General features: G+C 35.8%; 1 protein-coding gene across 3 annotated transcripts in view; it reads right to left on the bottom strand.

Moving 5' to 3' along the window:
• The window catches only part of LOC129216277 (uncharacterized protein DDB_G0284459-like), a 307,700-nt gene extending 304,326 nt beyond the window's left edge, over positions 1–3,374 (bottom strand). For all 3 annotated transcript variants that reach the window (XM_054850483.1, XM_054850487.1, XM_054850486.1), the window contains exon 1: positions 3,254–3,374. The gene's annotated coding sequence lies outside the window, so the exon portion shown is untranslated. The remainder of the gene's footprint in view (positions 1–3,253) is intronic.
• Positions 3,375–22,670: the final 19,296 nt, after the last annotated feature.

Below are 22,670 nucleotides of genomic sequence, written 5' to 3'. Positions count from 1 at the left end.
CAGATAAGCGAGAGACAAAAAGAGAGGTGAGAGATAAAAAAAAAACCTACACGCGGTTGCAGAATACAGTTTTTGTGTAGTTCCAAAGCACTATTCAAGCCGATAGCTATCTGAGAGTTTTAATTGTGCTGTTTGTGGTCCGACAATGGACCAGAAAACAAAGATTGAAGGATCTGTTGTGGCATTATCGCGAAGTTTATGAAGGATAAGCCTGAAAAGGTCGCGAATACAAAACAAAAATGCTTTCATTCCAGCGTTTTTTAGGGTTTCTATTTTGATACCGGTTAGAGCTGGAGATCGATCATTAGGCACAAAAGAAGCTCTCAAATAACAGCTTAGTGTTTTCCCCCTCATTGGAAGGGCATCGTCAGGATGGTTGAATATGCAAAGACATGTTAGGTGAACAACTTTTTAAAATTTCTTTTGTATGAATTAAATGAATAAAAATCCACGCCAGGTGTAGAAAATGTCGTCTCCGCAACTGGTCGTATCAAATCTGAATTTTTCAGTCGCAAAAAAATAAAGTCCCGCGGCGTTTTTCAAGGCTATCGTGCTGTCATGCATATCCTCTCATTCCGGTAAACGATCCCTCCGTATCCTTATTACACCTACTAGTCTGCCTGTCTCCTCTCTTATTCCGGTAAATCGTCCCACCTTACTCTTGTGAAGGTGGGATCATTTACCGGATCTTTGTACTTGTTATCCTTACCCTTTTTCTTATTTATAACTTTATTTATAACTTTATATTAGTTGAAATGAAACGTCTGGTTGTGTAGGGTTCACCGGTTATACTAAACGATACTGAGCATTACGTATTTCCGCCTTCGCATATAGGGGAGAGGTGGGGGGTGGGATAACACGTACAAGGAATGACACAGACTTACAAAGTAGATCAAAGCTGTAATAATTTTTTTAAAAAATCTAATTTTAGGACCCAAAAATGACATAAAGTAGCTATTTCTACCCGAAATAGTAATCCGATTTCATTGATGTCAATTTCATTTGAAAGCCCACGGAAAATACCCCTGAAGTAGATTTACTTCCTTCGAATTAAAAAAATACACACACACAAGGCTGTAAAATCACGAGGAGAAAAATTATAAGCATTTTTGAGTTCAGGAATATCAATATTAAATCGTAAATTTATCGTCTGCCGCGAGCTCAGCTTTAATTAGAGTGAATAAAATCATTGAGAAGATAGATCTGTAGCCATTTTTTTTCTCGACTGTGAGCAAATAAAGTTCTTGGTTTTGTTTTGAGGCTTTTCCTGTAACCGTAGGATTTAAAGTTTTTTTTTTCTTTATGGTAATTTTTCTGCGGTCGGTCGGGAAATTTCAGATTTTTTTTTCTCCCAAGCCTGATTGCTGAACACGCGTCACTTGACATAACTTATATTTTCGAGTAGATCGTGCAAAGTCGGGCGTCACATCAACACCTTGCCAGTGGTCTCTAATGGCTTCCCGACGTATGGCAAAAGGTTGTAAACTTTGCAAGTGATTTTATAAAAGGAATACAATGCAACTGTGCTTGTAAATTCATTACAAATTGATCTATACGTATGTTGCTATTTTTTAATTCACAACACCGCGGAATTTTTAAAACTGCTGCCGACAATGAACAATGGTAAATACGAACGGAAAATTCCTCCACCTCCCCAGCCCTCTCTTTGGACGTCAAATGTGCCCTAAGTCAGAAACGTTTCGTAAGCACATTACTGTCTGACCACGGATTGTATGGAAAGACAAACATCCGTTTTACAGCCGAAATGGACGAATCTATTATTTTTTTAGCGGTGCCAGCTTCTGCAGAAGAAGAGTCTCATTCAAATGAGCAGAAAACCGGCATCAAATTTTTACTTTTCCCCCTCATTGAGATAGATTCGTCTTAACTGGGCGATTGAAAATTCCATACAATCCGTGGTTGGACAATTACGTCGGAAAAGGCTTATAGTACAGTACAGTAAAAAAAGGAATCTGACCCAAACATCCAAAAAAAAAGTAGTTGCAAATTGTTAATTACCTTCTCAACAGGAACAGGTAAAAAGTCTCACTCCGTTGTGCGTCAGGTTTTGGAATGGGGGGCATCTAAAACTTGCTATTTTGGGTATTTTTTCGGAATTTTTAGACTACATTTCAAGGGGGGATATTACGTCATACTGAATTTAAAAGCATTAAATTAAAGGTGTTTCCCCCCAAGAGGGATGACACAACCCACCAACGCTACAGAGCCCTCCTCTCCCCGTTAAACGAAGCAGTAAGAACCCCCGAACCCCCCCTCCCCCTCCATACATTTCAAGTGGAAATATTATTTTATGCAAAGTTCAGTTAGAAATAAAGTGCGTCCATCCTCCAAGAGTGATGGCACACATCCTCCCAAAGTTAAAGCACCCCACCCCCTCCCTAAATAAAATAATAAGCTCAGGTCTTCTGCTTGGAAAAATCTCGTAACCCCTTGCAACTGCAAAACACGTGTATGAAGTTATTTAAAATTTTTGTTCTTCATCAACATTGTTTTTTTTTCTCAATAAAACCTCAATGCTACATCAACTGATGCAGCGATAAATTCTTATCTAAAAACATTATTTTGAAGTCATAATGTCAATTGCTCTTCAGTTTAACGGTGTTCTTAGCTGTTTCGAACATCTGTAAAAACTTATGAAGAACGATTTTTATGTGTCCTATCCCTTGGCACAGATTACTCAATTCCAAGCATCGTTCGCAAAAGAATGAGAACTCTCTCATCCCTCCCTCCTCTTTTCACATGACATTCTCTTTGATGACGAATCTGGAATGTTGAGCTGCTTTTGTTTAATCAAAAATGTGCAATCTCCCTCTCTCAAAACCCATTTTCCACCTGTATCATGGGGCATCCTTTTAAAAGTATTGTGTCATAAACGCAGTTGCTTACATAGGAGGGAGAAAGGACACCTGTTGCCAGAGTCCGGTGCTGAAGGGGGCTTAATATTTTTAAAATGAGGGCTGAAATATATGTAGGTACGTAGGGGTGAACAATATGGAAGGGGGGGCCGTAAAAGTCATTTGTGACGAGCCCCAAAAATTCTGTGCACGCCCCTGCATAAACGTATAAAACCAGCCATAAATAGTCTTAAATCCAATTCATATCGAATGTCTATAAACGTTACATCACTACAACGATAATTGTTTCGGATCACGTGAGCATGATTATGATTGTAGAGAGGATTTATCGCATATATTTCCATCCCAACTGTCATTACGAATGCCAAATCACTTACCTCGATAGCAAATCTCAACTCCTCCGTCCCACAGAAGAAATCTCGCTCAATTCACCGCTCTAGATCTTTTTCCCCATCTCACTTCGAACAGATCTCCTCCTTACCTTGAACGCGATGTTTAGTTATTTGTCGCCTGGATAGCAGACGACAGTAGCCGCCGGTTTAAAGCGCGGCTGTCATGTGACTGCTATCGGGACTGGCAGTTATTTTTAGGGCGCGATGGGGCCCTAAAATTGGATCTCCCCGGTAAACAGGGGGGCGAGGGAGGCGGGTTTTGATTGAAATACCGTGGCCACTTGCGTTTTCAAGGATTAGTAAAACAACAGCTGAAGGATTGCAGAGGATTTGATTTTCTGCTTTTGTTTGTTGTCGACGATTTTTTTTTCACGCCTCTCCTTCCAGATTCTGTTGGGGAAACCTGTGGTTTTCACTCTTGTCATGGACTAAAATACTATATTACTTTAAAACAGGGGGAGAGGGGGCAATTACTCGTAGCGCGTGCCAAATTTGGCACTTCGGAACATTAACTGCCACTCCAAAACTTTAAAAAGACTGAATAAAATACTAGGGAAAATACTCTTTCAAAATCACGAACTGTTGAGCCTTTTTTATGGTACTTTTAAAAGCTGAAAAAATATATGAACAGAAAAATCTGCAGCATGTATTATCGTGCAACCAGACAGCAAACTGAATATGATTGTCAAGAAATCATATGAAAGAAATCATATTTTCATTTCTTATCACACACACGTCAAGAAATTATATTTTTCATTTAATGTCAATGACAATCAAATGAAAATAGAATTGTCATTGAAAAATTTGTTAAGAAATCTGAAGCAAAACATGAAGATTGCGTCGGATATCCGGTAACTATCTGTAACTAGCCTATCGGTTGGTTTTAGACCATCCGAATTTTTTTCCAGACAACTCGAAATAACATGGAACAGTAGTAAACAACGCAGACAAATTACAAATAAAAAATTGATTGCTAATAAGTGTTCGGGGATTTGGTTTTACTGGATGGCTTTACATCCCAAAGTTCACACTTCTTTGCATTGAAACATGGGATTTTTTGAAACCCGGAAACATACGTCTGCAATCCAATTATAGCCCGGTCAATTTAGACATAAAAACAGTGATCAAATAACAAAAATTCCGGGAAAGCTAAATTTTTGTAGGGGACCTTGTGCTTACTGTTACAAATAAGGTGCCAAAAGTCCCCATCGATCCCATGTGCGCTAAACAAGTTATTCGGGGTCAAAGGTCAAAATTTTAGGTGTTTTGGATTTTTCTCAAAAACGGTAAGTCTTATCGAAAAGTACGCAGATCAAAATTATAGATCTCAAAATTCTCCATAAAAATGGTCCTAATGATTTTTTTCTCTAAGACCAAACCTTCCCAGATACTTGCGTACTCTCAAAAGACAGCCAATCATTTACAGAATCCCCTCTACTCGCATGGCCTTGAATAACATCTGGCTATTCTAGTCCGTGTGGCATCGTTCACGTACCCAAAGGGGCCGGACCTACTAAGGGCATAGGCGCACCCCTCAATATCGCGGAGCCCCCCCCCCCCCCCCCTAAGAAGCAAGAGTCCCCTTCCAAAACCTGAGAAAAATACCCCCTCAAAACAACCCCCCTTTTAAATGTTTTTTGAGCTCTCAAACTGTAACCACATTTCATACAATAAAACATAGTTTGGCTGGCGAGTCGCATTATTATCTTGACTTCTGACAATGTTTGGCCTTAGTGATACATTGTGAGTAAGATTTCTGGATTCTAATCTGACTCTAAAAAATGCATCTCTCTTAGTTAGACAACAAACTGTGTTTGACGCTTCTTTGTCTACTTTTACGCATCATCTCACTGCTTTAGTATAATGTGAGGTATTGGAAATCATATAATTCAGTAGTTACGCCCTCAAGCACCATTTCTTTCAAATTTTTATCTGATATTCCTTTTTTAAGAAGATGATCCGAGTTTTCTCACTTCTGGTTATCAAAGAACTCAAGTTGAAATCTGAAATTGTAAATTTTCGCTATACAATCGAATTTTTTATACTTGCAATCGTACTATGTTTGGATCATCAGCTCTTGTTCTGCAAACTGGTTACTTTGAGAACCTAAAAAATATAACACTAGGCATTGCGGATGACCATCAACAGAGAACTTGTTTCAAGACGGATTACGACGATCAGTTCGAAAGATGGACAATGAACATGTATAATTCCAGATTTCAATTTTGAAGCAGAGAGACTGCTATGAGCTCATCGATAAGCAGAACTGGTAAAACTCGGCAGCTCCCTCTTTCAAAAAGGGGACATCCGATAAAACTTTGAAAGAAATTGCTTGGTGGCGTACCTACTGAATAGTATGCTTTTCAAAACTTCACGTCATACTAAAGCAGCGAGACGATAAGGTAAAATAAGAAAAAGAAGTGTCAGGTACTCAAAACCTCACATGTCATACTAATGCAGTGAGACGCTAGGTAAAATAAGAAAAATAAATGTCAAGTACAGATTGCTGCCTAACCAAAAGGGATGGATTATTCGAGTCGGATTAGAATCTAGAAATATTAAGCCACAATATCATCAAGCCACAATTTCAATCAAGACTGAAAATTATGAGAAGTAAAATAGTTCAACTTGCATGCCAAACTTATGTTTTATTGTAATCAATGTGGTTACAGTTTGAGGGCTCAAAACCCATTAAAATTTCTTTAGCAACGTCTTTTGTTTCAAAGGGTGACTGATGTGGGCCGTTGCAAGCCACAATATTTTAAAATTTTTATACTTAACCTTTGTTCTCTATCATAGGTTCATAAATTTGACATTTTGAGCCAAAGTTATCTGCTAAGTGGAGAATTAAACATTTTTTTACTAGATAAGAAATGCTTTTATTACTTATTTTTTCCTTATCTATGTAAGAATTAATTAATATGAAAGCAAACTTTTACAAATCATAACTTCTAATATTTTTTTCTCTAAGTACGGAGCAACACGATGTTATTCAATTCTGACTAGATTGGTCAAATTCAAGACTCAACTTTAAAATACAGTTCCTTATTAAAATGATCTTATGCAATGTGTAATCTACACAAAAAGCCTACTCTTAAGAGCGATAACATCAAATTTCTCAAATTTTGATATTTGATGAAATTATTATAACTTTTACCAGTTTTTATGCATTTATGGTCAACTTCGAGGCGCGAGCGACACCTCAAGATATTTTTTGCAGTCGAAATCCTTTTGTTGAACTAAATATCTCTACAAAAGGCAACTTTTTCGGGCTATTACTTAGCGTTTATCAGATTTTGATTTTTTTCAATCCATCCTAATGAGCATGGCCAGTACTTCAAAAGTAAGTCCACCTCGAACAAGAGCGGGATTAAGTGAATCTGAATCCAGCTTTTGTTGTAAAAAACACTGCTTATTTTGTGGCGAGGAAGCGGATGAAGAGGCTGAGAAGAACAAAATGCAGAATTATTGCAGAAAAATTTATAAAGTTTCCACACATTCAAAGAATCCCTTTTAAAATTAGCTAAAGATAGTTCTGAGGTGTGTCAAAAGCTGCTCTCGCACGTTTTAATTTTGAGTATGATTTAGTCGCTGCTTTATGAATTTTTCTTACATTATTCTGCGTTTTCTTCTTCTCAGCCTCCTCATCCGCTTTACAGCCACAAAATAAGCAGAAACAAAAGCTAGATTCAAATTCACTTAATCGCTCAACAGTACGAGGCGGACTTACTTTTGAAGTACTAGCTTCTTTATCCTCACGTTGCTGCAGAGATTGAATTTTTCGGGTGTATGATTTTCTGCAATCCACGCGAATTGTAACGGACTTTTGACATCTTAAATAATCAGCATTCTTATAACTTCTCCCGAGACTTGCACGATTAAAGTTGGCATTCCACGACTGCCCAACACAACAGTTTCACCTTCAGTCAAAAGTTTATTGCAAATAAAGCGAAATTGTGACATTTTTCTTAAATATTAATCAGCACAAACAACAGTAGACGCTTGTGATAAATACGTTGATTCACTCGAGCTGTACGTTTAACTCTAAAAAAAGCAGGTACGTCAGGGGTGCCCCCCCCCCCCAGGGGGGATCATGGCCCAGACTGCGCCATCGAAATTTTTTGGGGCATTGTTTTGAGGGGTATTTTTCATTTAGGGGGAGACATGCTTTTGGGGGGGATTTCCGCGAAAATGAGGGGGGTGCGCCTTTGCTCTTAGTGGGTTGGGCACCTCTGGGAACGTGAATGATGCCACACGGACTAGAATAGCCAGATGTTATTCAAGGCCACGCGAGTAGAGGGGATTCTGTAAATGACTGACTGTCTTTTGAAAGTACGCAATATCTGGGATGGTTTGGTCTTGGAGAAAAAAAATCATAAGGACCATTTTTATAGAGAATTTTGAGATCTAAAACTTTGGTCTGCGGTACTTTTCGATAAAACTTACCGTTTTTGAGAAAAATCCAAAGAAACTAAAATTTTGACCTTTGACCCCGAATAACTTTTTTAGCGCACATGGGATCGATGGGGACTTTTGGCACTTTATTTGTAATGCTAAACCCAAGGTCTCAACAAAAATTTAGCTTTCCCGGAATTTTTGTTATTTCCATTGTCTAAATTGACCGGACTATTATCTGTTTGGGCTTTATTTACGTTGTTTATTACGGTTAATTTGTAGCAAAGAAGCATTTATTCTTTTCCTACAGCTCTAAATGTCCAGAAATCCGGCGTGCCGGAAAGAATATCCAACAGGACATATGCAGAGAAAACATAGGCTTAAAGCTCTATCTCAGAAGAAAATTTAAATTTTTAATTTAAAAGGAACAAGCAAATAGCGTTCTTCTTGAACAACCAAGTTTTGTAAGTCCCTAACAAAACTTGGCTGCTTCTGTCACGTTATCCATTTTGCGTTTTTCAGAGATCATCTCCACAATTTTTGGTTCTTAAATGATTTTTACTTCCTTTTACAAAAAAGGAAGTATTGTATTCGCGAAAAAATTTTCACTCAAAAATCGGCCTTAATTTCTATTTTTCTCACCCCCGAGTGAATGCTGAGTTTTTTTTTTTCGACCCGACCACACGTGGATATATGCCTAGGAACGTACAGACACCCGAAATATCCATTTTGACGACCCCCGAGTTAATTACAATGAATTTTCTCGTGACGTCTGTATGTACGCATGTATGTACGTATGTGTGTATGTATCTCGCATAACTCAAAAACGGTATGTCCTAGAAAATTGAAATTTGGTACGTGGACTCCTAGTGGAGTCTAGTTGTACATCTTTAATTTTGGTTGCATTCGGATGTTCCTAAGGGGATCTTTTGCTTCTTTTTTTGGGGGGGGGGGGGATCATTGTTAATTTCTATGTAAACTCAAGTTGTGTTATAATTTGTCGGACACTTGACGATATATTGCCAGTCTTTTGGTTGCCTAGTTTTGTCGCCAACTTGGCGACAAAACTAGGCTCTCGCACGGTTGCCAGTGATTGAGTAGTACTTTGAAATAAGTTATTCAGATGAAACTTTTCATAACTATTATTTCCTAATTAAAGGTTAAATATTCACTATTTTTAGGAGTTTAACGTCAGTTGCATGCGAAAAGATACACTAATAAAGTAGGTGTGCAAATAAGGCCACGTGAACCAAAAAGGCGACCCCCCCCCCCCCCATTGTTCTATGATATACAGCAAAAATGCGCTGAATGGCGAATTTATCGTCACCTTAAAGTCTACCTGATGATAAAGGATTATCAACCAGCAGCTTGTTATCAATTGGAAAAAGTGCAGCAACCGTTGTTACAAAAGAGTCTTGTCAAAATTGCCTGACGTACATTTTGTTTTTCGTGGTTCACTATTAATTTACTGGTATAAAAAATATCGTTAATTGTTCTACGTTGTTCTAATTGCGTTAAATTGTTCTCGTTATATATAGTTGACGAATTCAAAAATTAAAATTTCGCTATGTACCGTAATTTCTTCCCATAATTTGATAGCCCTAGATAAGTAGACGGTAGCCCTATAAGGTCATGATGGCATTATTAGGACTCCACTGTCCTTATTGAGCCATCGAATGATCGGATGAAGGATATTGTTAAGAGTTCGTGCTACAACTTCGAACTTTCTTTAAATGACGACACAGTTCTTGAGAAAAGCACAGGAGATTTATTTACAACTATGTACAAGAAATGCCGTCAACAACTGCTAAATTAACCATAGCAATTAGGCAAATATCGATTAACACCGTAAACTCAACGGTTACACACGTATTTACATCCAAATACGCAAAAATACAGCTCAAAAGGCTTCACAAAACAGAGCTAATGCATGCTCTTCAGCGTTCCGCTGACATGATTCACAAGCAAAAACTAACTCGAGACTGACTTTTTATTCCGCGGCACGGCTATTTTTAAAACCCCGAAGAGAGCTCTCAAATATTCCAGAAAATCGTAGACCGTTCTTCCATTATCTTATTTCTTTCCATTCACAAATTTTATCATTCAGAAATGAGGGGCCCGTATACTTCAGTCGAATGTACGGGGACTGTATATTCATTGCAAGAAATTATTTACAGGTTACGATACTAAGATAATTTTAGATGAAAAATCATAGAATAAACACCAATTTTTGCTAGATTACAACAAATTAATCACAAAAATATTACTATTTACAGAGTTTGTAACAATATGATCTTGTACTGCACATACTGCACAAGCTGTGCGCAGGACTGAACAGTAAACAGGAAGTAACGATTTAATAGGGCACCGAATGTGACAATTTATCTTTCTCCCTCCCAAGGAAGTAAATATGGAATTTCCGGTAATGTTTTCAAGTTTACCAAATGTGTTTTAATATGCTTCTACATTGATCATAAATAATTTTTTTAGTTTGATTATACTTTTTGGCGTTTTTCGAGAATTCGCCTGTTAGACACCCGTGTTCCTAATATGAACAGTTTTCTATTTTTTGTTGAACTGCTAAACATAATTCAAACTTAATTTTTCACATGGAATATTTTTTTTTTTTTATAAGTTATTTAATGAATATACAAAACTTGGCGCCAATTGAATCATAAATGAGCGAAATATTAGGCCAGGTTGGCCTTATTTGGTCACTTACGATACTACTAAAATATGAGTGATAGTTAAAAATAAAGAAAGTGGATCGAATTTGCCCTGGATGACTATTTAAATCGGACGGATAAAATTTTAGCGCAAAAAAAACTATACAGTCGACTCCCGCAACAACGCGATTCGACTTACGCGAAATGGCTACAACGCGAATTTTTTCCGAGTAACGAATTTTAGAGCTAACGCGAAATTTTCGTCCACAAAACGATTTTTTTTTTATTTTTGGAAGGAAGTATCTGCTTCGTTATTGGCTACAAAATATTTATTTCGTAAATGTTATTACATCCCTTTAAGCATCACTGACAGCGAAAGTTCTCACACCAAACTAATCTACGCATCGCGTTGTTAGTGCATCAAAAAACCACTCAGCATCTTTCATTTATTCATTTTTTTTTCATTCTAAATATAAAAGTGTATGCAATTTCTGGCACCTCAGTGGCACCTTTATCTAAAGTTTGTGATGATGGGAAGAAAAAGAAAGTTTCTGATTTAAAACAAAAAAGCCTTAGATTCTCGAGATGCTTTAACTACAAAACGTCGACGGTAGCACGACATTAATATGAGTGAATCTTCTAGTTGTACAATTAAAAGTCAAAACAAAAAGATATCCGTAAAAGTTCAGAACCATGTTTCAATATTAAAGTTTGCAGAGCAGTCTAGTAAAGTAAATATTATTAAAATAGAAGCTGCTCTTGTATTGTGGATTAAAGAGATAAAAAAGAGGGGCTGTTGCCCCAAATTGAAACGTTATAAAAGAAAAGGCGAAGCAACCGTATTTAAAAATGCATTAGATGAGAATAGCGATCTGATCATGAAGCATAAATCATTATCTTCATTTTTTAACTCATAAATATTATTACTGTATCTACTGTACAGTACTATTATAGTTCAGCATTTTATTATTAATACATACTTTGCGTACTGTGTTGTTTTATTTTATGTCTATATCTCACATTCATTTTGAGCATTTAAAATATTTCATGTTGAATAAAAGTTTTTTTATTTTTTAAATACAGTAAAAGTTCAGTTCTTTATTTAAGAAATTGTAGTGTGTAGTTAAGGAATTTTTTAAAGCAGTTTGCGGGGTGTTTATAAGTGTCTAAAAGAATTTGGTATAATTTTTAAAAAATGTTTTACATATATTTTTCCATAACTCGAAATTTCAACTTACGCGAGGAGTCTTGGAACGCATCCTTCGCGTAAGTCGGGACTCGATTGTACTTCAAATCCAGCATCAGAATCTCCGGCAACACTTCATCAAATACCGCCCTCAAAATACCAAAGTAATTCACATTCTAAGCAGGATAATGCACCTCACCAGACAAAGGAGTCGTCTCTTAAAAATTAAGAAAACCGATACCCTACAAAGATGGCTGCCAAGCAAGAATGAGGGTTAATTATCAGTAACTGAAACTTTCCCAACAAAGGGTAAATAAAAATAAGCTGTAGGCAAGGTGGGAAAAGACAAAAGAACGGTGTGAAGATTGTGAAACTCAATGCCGCGAAAGTGGAATATAGAGCTAGTAAAATCTGGAGAGAGAAATTTTATCCATTGTTCTTGGCTACACTTGACCGAAAATTGAAAACGTTGTCTCAAAATAGAAAAATAATGGTGTGATAACGCATTGAACAGATTTTTTACTTGATGTTGAGAGTTTTTCTTTATTTAAAGTGTCTCAATTATGAACATAATAGGGATTTATGTTTGTACAAAAATTTTATTTAGGTAGCATCTTTTGTAGGGAATTATTCAGATGAAATTACGAAATGTGAAATATGAGCAACCTTCACTTTAAAATACTACTTTTTGTCCTTTGTTGTTATCTTTTCCAAGGAAGACTGAATTCTCTTTCGGTGTTGCACACTTGCTAAGCCAGTTTTCTCTTTTCTTTCTTTCTTGTATTCCCCCCCCCCCCAACTACATCAGCAACAAATTTAGCTATAATGAATGTTTTATTTGTCTTCTTTCATTTTAAAATAAATTAAACAAACTTCTTTTATCTAGTTCCCACTGAAAAATAGGAAGAAGAATTTTCTGGTTTTTTCTTCTCACTGACTTTTCTTAAATTATTTACCACCAGCGCTATTCTCTAAAAACGTGACATTCCCAATCACAAATTCTTTAAAAATATAAATGCTTTAAAGTTTTATAAAAATTGTGTACTTGGTTTATATGGGTATCTTACTGTAAGAAAAATAAAGGGAACTCACCTGAACCATATCACATTTTAGCCATACTGTCCTGGAATATAAATGCCTAGAGTATAAAAAAATGCAATGTTGAAAAAATAATGAAACCCTATTTATTTCAAAGGAGACAAGATAAAAATGAAAAGGGTATTCTATGGAAGCATTTAGATATCATTGGTGTAAGTAATGAATTCTTAGGTTAGATATGAAAAACGATCATTCATAACTCCTCCATCTAAGTTTTTCAAGTTCCATATCTTGCTAAAACCATCCTGCCCGAAAGAAAGTGTCAAAAAATAAATAAATAAATAAATAAATAAAAATAAAATAAAATACAAAAAACTAATTTGAATTCCGAAATTTTTAATTCAAATTATGTTTTTCGCAATCACGAGTTTCGGCAGAACCCTACTCATTGGAGTTATTGTTTCTAGAAACGCCTTCTGTCTCCTCAAACCTGCCCCTCCTCCTAGAGGGTTACGTGTGTATAGTTGGGTGTGTGTGTGTACATGTGTAGGCTAGGCTTGGGTGTGTGCGTAGACCTGCGTGTATGCATGTAGGCGTGAATGTGTGTGTGTAAAGGTGTGTGTGTGTCAGCGTGTATGTGTGTCAGTGTGTATGTGTGTAAAGGCGTTTGTGTGTGTGTATGTATGTATGGAGCGCGCGTGTGTGTAGGGCATGCACGCCACCGGATTCTGGGGGACATTGGTCAGGACCAGAGGAGGCGGTGACCGATGGGCGGTTGTGCTGCAGAGGCCCCTGGTCCAAGCTGAAAAAAGAACCACAACATCAAGGACGGTCGAATGAAAACAATTAGCAATCGTGATTGCTCAAAAAAAAAAAAAAAAAAAAAAAAAAAAAAACAGTAAACGAAAAAAAAAAAATCTAATAAGAGATTTGATAGTCCCATTCATTAAAAAAGATGACGATAACATATAATTCCAAAGAATGAATTTCATCAACACGCCGTGTATGAAACACGTGACTCGCTACCTACCAACTAAAAAACGATTAAATCTAAAACTAGGCCTTATCAAAGCGACTTACACATCCCGAAATAGAGATCTAGCATTAATAGCTGGCTTGTTATATCTAGTTAATGTTGAACTCTGCACTATATCTGTCACACTTGACGAAACTGAGAGAGGCTCAATATTTCTCTTCACCCTTCATTTAAATCAACTTTTGAAAATTTGAAAGCCAGTTTGTCAATCCTTTAAAGTCCATTAAAAGATTATGTTGCGTAATTCTGTCACCTATAAATTTACTGAAAATGAGTTAGGGTGATTTGCCAGCGGTTGACCACCTGCCCAGTAGTTGACCACTCGAGCACTAATATGTACAAAACGAGAATAAATAAGTAGATATTTTTAATCTGATTGCTAGAACTAATTAATAGTATCCCATGAAGAGTGTTCTCTCTTATAATTTATAGTTTTACTAAAGTTTTGGATGGAGGTTAGGACGATACAATTGCAAAGACATATTAAAAATTTCAAGAAAATCACTTTTCTTACTAGTGAGAATTGTCATGAGATAAAATGTTTAATTGTATTCCTCGACGTTAAAGTTGATTCTTCAGGTTCATTTACTGATATATGCTGATCATCCATGTTTAAACTAAGTGAATAAAAAAAAATTGCATCAATTTACTAATCATTTATGCTGGGATTGAGGGGTGGTCAACTACTGGTTGTATAAAACGCAATTAATGCCAGTAGTTGACCACAACGGTCAAGTAATGAACTTATGTTGGCCTTAAAGCTTTTTTCTTGAAACCAAAGTGATTACAAACATTTTTTAGCTTAAGATAAACTATAATGCTACTTTTATTCAAAAAATTTTTTTGCAAGTAATTGATTAGCTGCCTGTCCGCTGGACCACTAGAACCAAAATTTGTGATACGGTTATTCGAACCGATATTCTCCTAATTGCGAAAATTTTAAACGACATAGTATTAACACAGATTCTTTTATTATAAACTAATTTCGGAAATTTCGAATTGCAACACCAACATTTTTCTTGCGCAAATTGATACGCGTGTTAAAAATCCTGAAATTGCGTTGTAACGAGTGGCGTGTGACAAAAACTGCAAAGATAAAAAAAATGGGTAATCCTAGTGACAATATAAAAGAGAAGCATTTTGCATAACTCACAGGGTGAGATAGTAGTAGAAGCACCAACTACTGAACACCACGTGCAAAGCTTAAGTTAAACGTTTCACATACATGTATGCTCAAGGGAAGGGTTTAAAGTTAAAACAATGAATTTTTATTTCCGATGGAGGTGTTTCTTTCAGTCAAAAGTGCTACTTTTAGTCACTGAAATTCATAGAATAAGCACATAAAAAAACCCTGAAATTAGAAAAAACTTTTATTTTCCAAAAGGTTATGAGGGTTTTTTTTTTAATTTTTTTAATGTCCTGTTTTTGAAAAAAAAGCGTGAGCTTTATGACGTCACAAATGATGTATTTTGGCGTACTACTCCATTGTCGTGCTGAATGTTTACGCATTGTTAAAAAGAAAAAAGGTCACCGTGAAACAGTAATATTAATCGCAATCATAGTGAGAATTTTGATCGAAATCTTTTCTGATGCAAACATGAAATTCATTACTATCCCCCTCCTTCCCCATTACGCTACATTATTTCTATCTCTATTTAATGCCAAAATATTGCGCTCTGCATTAATGGCATCAGTGAATGGCATTTTATCCCTCATGATGTCATGCGCAGAAGTGTAAAAAATAAAATTGAATCTGCACTTCGATCAAAATAGTTTTTTTAAATATTAAACCCTGTCAAACAATTTTTTTTAAAAAATGGTTAAATCCTAAGTTTTTAAACGTGCTCTTTCAAAAAAGAAAAAAAGTTTTAAAATTGCGGAATTAAACCAACTGCTCCAACTGACCTTCATCAAAAAACTGGCAAAAGCTCATTGATCCATTTCTGGCGCGAAATTTACCAGTAATTTTTGACCTTTTCCTCGAACATTACAGGGCTAAGTATAATTTGTCTACCCTTATCTAGAAGCCAGTCCATCTTCTAGCTGAGAAAAATGAACATTTATTTCCATTTCTTTTTCTTGGTATATTGCTAAATCTTCGATAAGAATAAACGCTACGTTTATCTGATAAAGTTTAAAACTTGTATGGTTCTTTGCCCTTACGTTAAAACACAATGCACAATGCAAATTCTTTAAGCGAAGTCACCTTCTGTTTTTCGAACGTCTGAAAGGGACCGGCAGAGGTAGAATGGGGTACGGAATGCGACAGGCATTGTGTTCCAAGTAAGTTGACACTTCGTCTAAATACTTCGCGATGACGTAAAAAAGTTTCCTAATATCCGCATTCACTGTAAATACCTTGCATTGATTACAGCAGAAACGTTTTATTGTTAGCCACTGCTAGACTTTTCAGACATTTCACCCCCAACTACCCTGACGTCACACACAAGAGAATTTGTATCAAAAATCGGACGAAATTTTTCGATGCGGTTTTTTTTTTTTTTTTGACCAATCACGATTGCTTTTTGCTTTCATTTGACTGTTTTGATGTGCTGTCATTTTATTTTCCCGCCAGGACCCTCTGCAGCACCACCGTCAACCGGCCTCCTCACGATGCTGCACTTCTTGCGAAAACAGTGTCCAGGTTGCGTCCATATCCTACACACACACGCATACATACAAGCTCGTACACACACACATACATACACCTACACACATACACAAACACATATACATACACCTACACACATACACAAACACACACACACACTCAAACACATACACACACGCATACATACAGAGTCCTACACATACACACACACCTACACACTACACACCCACGTATACATACAGACTCCACCACATACACACACACCTACACACTACACACACACGTATAAATACAGACTCCTACACATACATCAGACACCTACACATACACACACGCCTACACATACACACACGCCTACATATACACACTTGTGATTGCGAAAAACATAATTTGAATTCCAAATGTCCAAATTCAAATTAATTTAATTAATTAATTTATATATTTTTTGTCATATAAGTCATGTATGATGTTTTCACAGAATATCACAGCAGATAGTCTAAATTTTATGGCATTAAAAAGTGTAGCCCGACTCAACCGGTAAAGTAAACAAACAACTTGATGTCTAAAAATTTTAGGCATAAATAAACACCCAGTTTTGACTTATTTTCATGCAGTAAGAAAATGGCAAATGTGATTAAACGAACTTTTCCATATTCAAAAGTTTGTTTTATACCAAGTCCTATCCCAATCAAATACAATAACAAGAAAAACGAAGACTTGGAACGGAAACCGCCGAAACCAGAGGCGAGCAGGGGAAGCTGCAGATGAGACGTTTACTGCTGCCTTTTGATAAAACAGTTACAGTGAAACCTGTGTAAGTTAACCACTTTAGTGGTCAACTTAAAGAGGTTGAATTATATGATATAGATCTAATTCTGTGCCTGAAAATGGCGGTCAGCTTAGACAGGTGGACAACTTTACAGGTTTTACTGTATCTGAATTGTATATTGACAAATTATGGATGATGAATTTCTCGCTAATTTGCTATGTTCATTTGCTCGCCCTCGTTATGGTAATTTGCTCACCCACGTTATGGTAATTTGCTCGTCCATGTTATAATAAATTTGCTCGATAAAATGTTCTTAAAATTGAAATAGAAAAAGAACAAAATCGAATTTTCAAAAAATCACTTCGAGGTGCACTCCTCTATGCTACAAGGTAATTTTGTGCCAAATTTCAAGAAAATCGGCTGAACGGTCTAGGTGCTATGCGCGACACAGAGATCCAGAAAGAGAGACTTTCAGCTTTATTATTAGTAGAGAAGAGAAAATGTTAACTATTTTGAAATTTTAGATGTGTTCTGACCTGCGAGAATCATTTTAATATGAGATGCGGCCCCGGGTATAAAAAGCTTGATTTATTCATTATTTACATCGTAGCACAAGTTTGGAAGAAAAAATAAAAAATAAATAAATTATAAAACAAAACTTATCATGGGAATGGACAATCTGGTCGTTTACAAAATTTTAAAACTATTTTTTTCTGAAAGAGCATGCTTAAAAACATAGGATCTGACCATTTTTTAAACGATTTGTTTAAGTTTAATATTTTTAAAAAATTACTTAAATCGTTGCGCTTTCATTGTTTATATTTCTGTCGTGTGACGTCACAAATGATGAAATGTCATTTCGTGTTGCCATTCACAGAGCAAAATATTTAATTCTCATCTTTACTCCCGTGTATTGGCAACGATAGGGTTGATAGCAAGCGTAGAGTGCAATTTTAATTCGCTACTTGATTATCATAACGTGGAAATGTAGTAGAAAGATGCGGCAAAGTGCATTATTTGTGACGTCATAAAGACCACGCCTTGTTTGAAAAATCGGACATTTAAAAAAAAATAATTCATGAAAAAACTGTTAGGAAAATTAAAGTATTTTCTGGATCCATGTTTCTTTTTTTTTTTTTTTTTTTTTTTGCTCATTCTACCCATTTCAATGACTAAAAGTAGTACTTTTGACTGAAGGAAACCACCCCATTCCTGCCCAAGTCAATCACTTCACTAACTTGTAAATAGATAAAATGTTACTGCGAGATTCTAGAAGCTAAAAAGTGATACATCTGATTCATCCACTATGATGCAATTGCAGTTTTGCTAGCTGCAACTATCTCTGATGCAATAAGGTGGAAAACTAAACCCTCCATTTTAATGGATGAAAGATCTCGGGAAGATAGGACGTATTACAAAATCAATTGTTTCGCCAACTTACGTGTAGTATTATTTCATTATTTTCCTTTCTTAAATTTCAATAGGAACACTTTCAAAAATCTGTTACTTTACGTTTCGCTGTGAAGTTGTTTTTCTGCTTATGTTTGAGAAGCATAAGCACAAAAACATATTTACACTTATAGAGGAAAAAAAAATTAAAGTTTTCACGAAAGCTGCCTAGTCGGAGTTGGAGTCGGGAGTCGAAGACTTAAAATTCCAAGAATCGGAGTCGGAATCTGTCATTTTCCCTCAAATTCAGTCCCTCTGCCAGTCCTTGTGCAGTCTTACTAATTTCGAGGTAAAGGTGTCGGAGTCTCCGAAATTCCCGAAGTCGGGGTCAGAATCTCATTTTCCATTCGATTCCACAGCCTGTTTGCATACTCTTTTGACCCTGTGAAATGCTAATAAAAGATTTCAAACAGTATTTTGCTTTACTAGCTGATGTTAAATGCGATGAAGCAATTTTTTCAGACAAAATCGCAAAACGTATTTTCTACACGTGTGTTAATATCGACAGAAAGCCTTTTCTCAAAGCAAAATATTGAGCTCTGGGTCCCAAGCAGCAGCATCAACTTAATAATTAGTCATTAACAAAAAATTAATTAATTCGCTATTCATTCATTCATTGTTTCATCACTTATGAAAGTGCTACATAAAAGGTTGTTTTAGAAATATATCTTGCGTTTATTATAGGGATATTGAAGGTGGGGTGCTCAGTAGCGTAACTATGGGGTCTAGCATCCCTGAGGAACAAAAGAAATTGCGCCCCCCCCCAGGGTCGCCCAAATGAGAAGTCACCGGAGGTCATTGTGACCTCCAAAAAAAATTTTTTGAGCATCACGAGTGCTTATTGCTTTTATTTGACTGTTTGAGGTCCTATCATTTTATTTTCCCGCCAGCACCCTCTGCAATATCACCGTCGACCAGCCGCCTCACGATGCTGCTCCTCTAGCAAAAACCGTCTCCACGTTGCGTCAATATTCTACGTACACTTACACGCATACATACACGCACGGACACACACACACAAACACGCACACACAAACACATACACAAACACACACATACAAACACATAACAAACACACACATACAAACACGTAAACAAACACACACACATACAAACACATACACACAAACACATACACAAACACACACACATACACACAAACACACTTAAACACATACACACATACATACAGACACTTACACACACATTCCCCCCCCCCCACACAAACACTCATGCACACAACTACCCACTCACTCATACCTGTACACAGACATAAACACACAAGCCTACACACGCATACCCCCTACACACAACCCCCCCCCCCCCACACACACACACACTCGTGATTGCGAAAAACATGATTTGAATGCAAGAGGTCAAAATTCAAATTAATTTTTATTTTTTTCTTATTTTCTTTTTTAGAATTGTTTTCAATGATGCCCAATGCTCCTTCTCAGTAGATGTTTATGCATGTGTCTCTAGCTCTTTTTCTTGCGAGTTTTTTTTTTTTTCTTTTTTGTCATTTTTAAGCATTTTTCAAATTTCATGATAATAAAATAGCCTTTTTTTTCTAATCAGTCAAAATGCCGCCCCCCTGGCGAGAGCCACTCCTGCCAACCGCTAGTTACGCTACTGGGGGTGCTATAAGATTAAAAATATTTGTAAATGAGTTACGAGAGAGAAACAAAAAAGGGGGCAGACGAGTAAGTATTGTCTCAGACTTGAAACTGACAATTATTGGAATATGAAATCATGACTACTTGTTTCAAGTTTTCACCGAGTGTTCAAACATATTTTCAATCTGTCTAACTTTCTTTTGATTTTTAGGAACTTAAGGTCAATATTCTATATACAGGAAGCGGTGGTTAGTGACCTTCCATAGATTTTTTTTTTTTTTTTTTTTGAACACCTGTTTTCTGTAAAACTTATTTACACCTTTTCTACGTTGCTCGAAGTAAACCAGCGTTAAATATTATTATCCAGTCACGTAGTTTATTTTTTTTTTTCTTTTCTTTTTGTTTTCCAATCCGTTTTGAAAAAAAATCTTGATAACTGTCTCTGTAACAAAACATTAAGAGACCTTCAAAATTTTCAGTTTTCTAGAAAAAAAATACGTTATGCATAGTTAAATTCTGAATAATTTGATGCTTTATTAATTTACGTAAAACCTTTTCAAGACATAGAACAAAAACTAACTATCCTCCTAGATGTTTCTGTTAACAACGGCTGATTTTCTCAGAAGTCTGTTTTTCGTTTTGCGCGGATGATATTTCATACCTTTTACATATACAGGGTGTTCCGTTTTAACATGCAAGACTTTTATTTTCGCAACCGTTAGTCCTAGATGTATACTTCCAATAGCAAAAATTTTCAGAACCAGATGCAGAATTAAGATATTAAAAGCTTGAAGCAAAAATAAAAATGAGTCAAAAATACAAAACTTAACTTTTTATACGGGCCTCTGTTCCCCTAACTTATGTTTAGAGAAATAATTTCTATTGAAAAACAATTTCAACACAAAAAAAAAAAAATTGAAATTAGTTCTACCAATATTCACCGATATATGAAACGCAGCGTTTTGTGACTTACACCACTTTTCACTCGCCGTTATAACACCTTTTGGGGGAAAATATAGCGGTTAACAAGTGCTTAAAATTATATGTGTGGCTAGAGTGTGGTTTTCAAATTGTCCGAGGTTTTGCAGTGTGTTTTTGAGTATGACGGCATAACATATGCATTTGTTTTTGAATAGCAATGAAAAATATAAATACTTTGTTTTTCTTACTTTGACGGGCTGTCGTTCTTCTGAAAGGGCGATAAGTTCCCATCTCATCTTCTGTATGGTCCCTTAAAACTTTGAACTGGAATATCTCCTTGAGTTTTTGTCATACAAATGGCAAGTTTTTTTGTGTCAGTAATAGTTTTCAATGGAGATTATGTCTTTTAATATTAGTTGGGGGACCAAGGGCCCGTATAAAAAGTTAAATTTTGTATTTATTGACTCATTTTTATTTTTGCTTAAAACTTTCAGTATCTTAACTCTGCATTTGATTTTGAACATTTTTGCAATTGGAAGTATACATCTAGGACTAACGGTTGCGAAAATAAAGGTCTTGCAGGTTAAAACAGAACATCCTGTATATTCATAAAATTTTTCATGTACATTTTTCTGGTATATGAAAAATATGGTAGAACGAAATTATGGTAGAACCTATTATGGTAGAACGAAAGTTTAACTTTAAAAAAAAATATTTTTGAAATTTTAGAAATAAATATTTTATACAAGAAGGTTTCATTTTTAGGTAAAATTCAGGTTCATATCATAAAGATGGATTAGATAAACTTCAATGCGCGCAAAACGAAAAACAGACTTCTGAGAAAAATAAGCTTTAAACAACTACTGCTAACAGAAATCTCTATAGGGATGTTTTGAATTCTTGCATAACTCACAAAGTGCTTTTTTTAACTGTAATAAATAGAGTATCAAATTGTTCAGAATTTAACTATGCATTATGCATACCATATATTTTTTCCAGAAAATTGAAAGTTTTGAAGGTTAAAAGTTATCAGCACCCTTAATAAGACAGCAAATTATGTTCAAAGAATCAGAATATTCAACTATTTTTTTACAGAATATTCAACAAAATAAAAATACAGAACTGTAGAAACAAGTTTTTTGGGAAATAGGTCTTCTACTAGTAAACTTCCAAAGCAAAATCAGAAAAAAAGCCCTCTCGGTTTCTTGCGTTTCTTTGCTTAGTTGTAATTTTGCTTAGTTTTAATTCGTAATCAAACAGTTGCGTTTTTAAACACATTTTACCGACTTTGAATAGGAGACTGTTCAAGCAAATTTAAGTCGTCTTTGAATTTAAAGAAAGGAGGGAGCGCACTCAGAGATTTTCTCCCGGAAAATTTTGAAAATTGAAGTTTTAAAACTGAAATTTTAAACAATATTTGGTAACGCTCGGGTCTCGATCAGAATGGTTTGAAATTAAAATCTTAACGTTCAGAAAATCTTTGATGAGGAAAAAAGTGCGGAAGAAGTCACCCCCCCCATTCCCCCCTACAAATCGCCGCCCCTTTGAAACCTACACTCTTAATTCCAAAGAGCGAAAAAATAACTCTTAAAAGGAAAGAAATCTATTGCGAGTGTGTTCATTCTTTCTGAGTGCTAGCTTTATCGAAAAAAGACGCTTTACGAAAAAACCAAGACTAAAACTTTTCCTCATTCGCGTGAAATTCGGAAACACTC

This window comes from Uloborus diversus, chromosome 2, assembly GCF_026930045.1.
Source record: "Uloborus diversus isolate 005 chromosome 2, Udiv.v.3.1, whole genome shotgun sequence".
In the NCBI taxonomy this organism is placed as follows: Eukaryota; Metazoa; Arthropoda; class Arachnida; order Araneae; family Uloboridae; genus Uloborus; species Uloborus diversus.
This window is presented reverse-complemented; position numbering and strand designations above follow the sequence as displayed.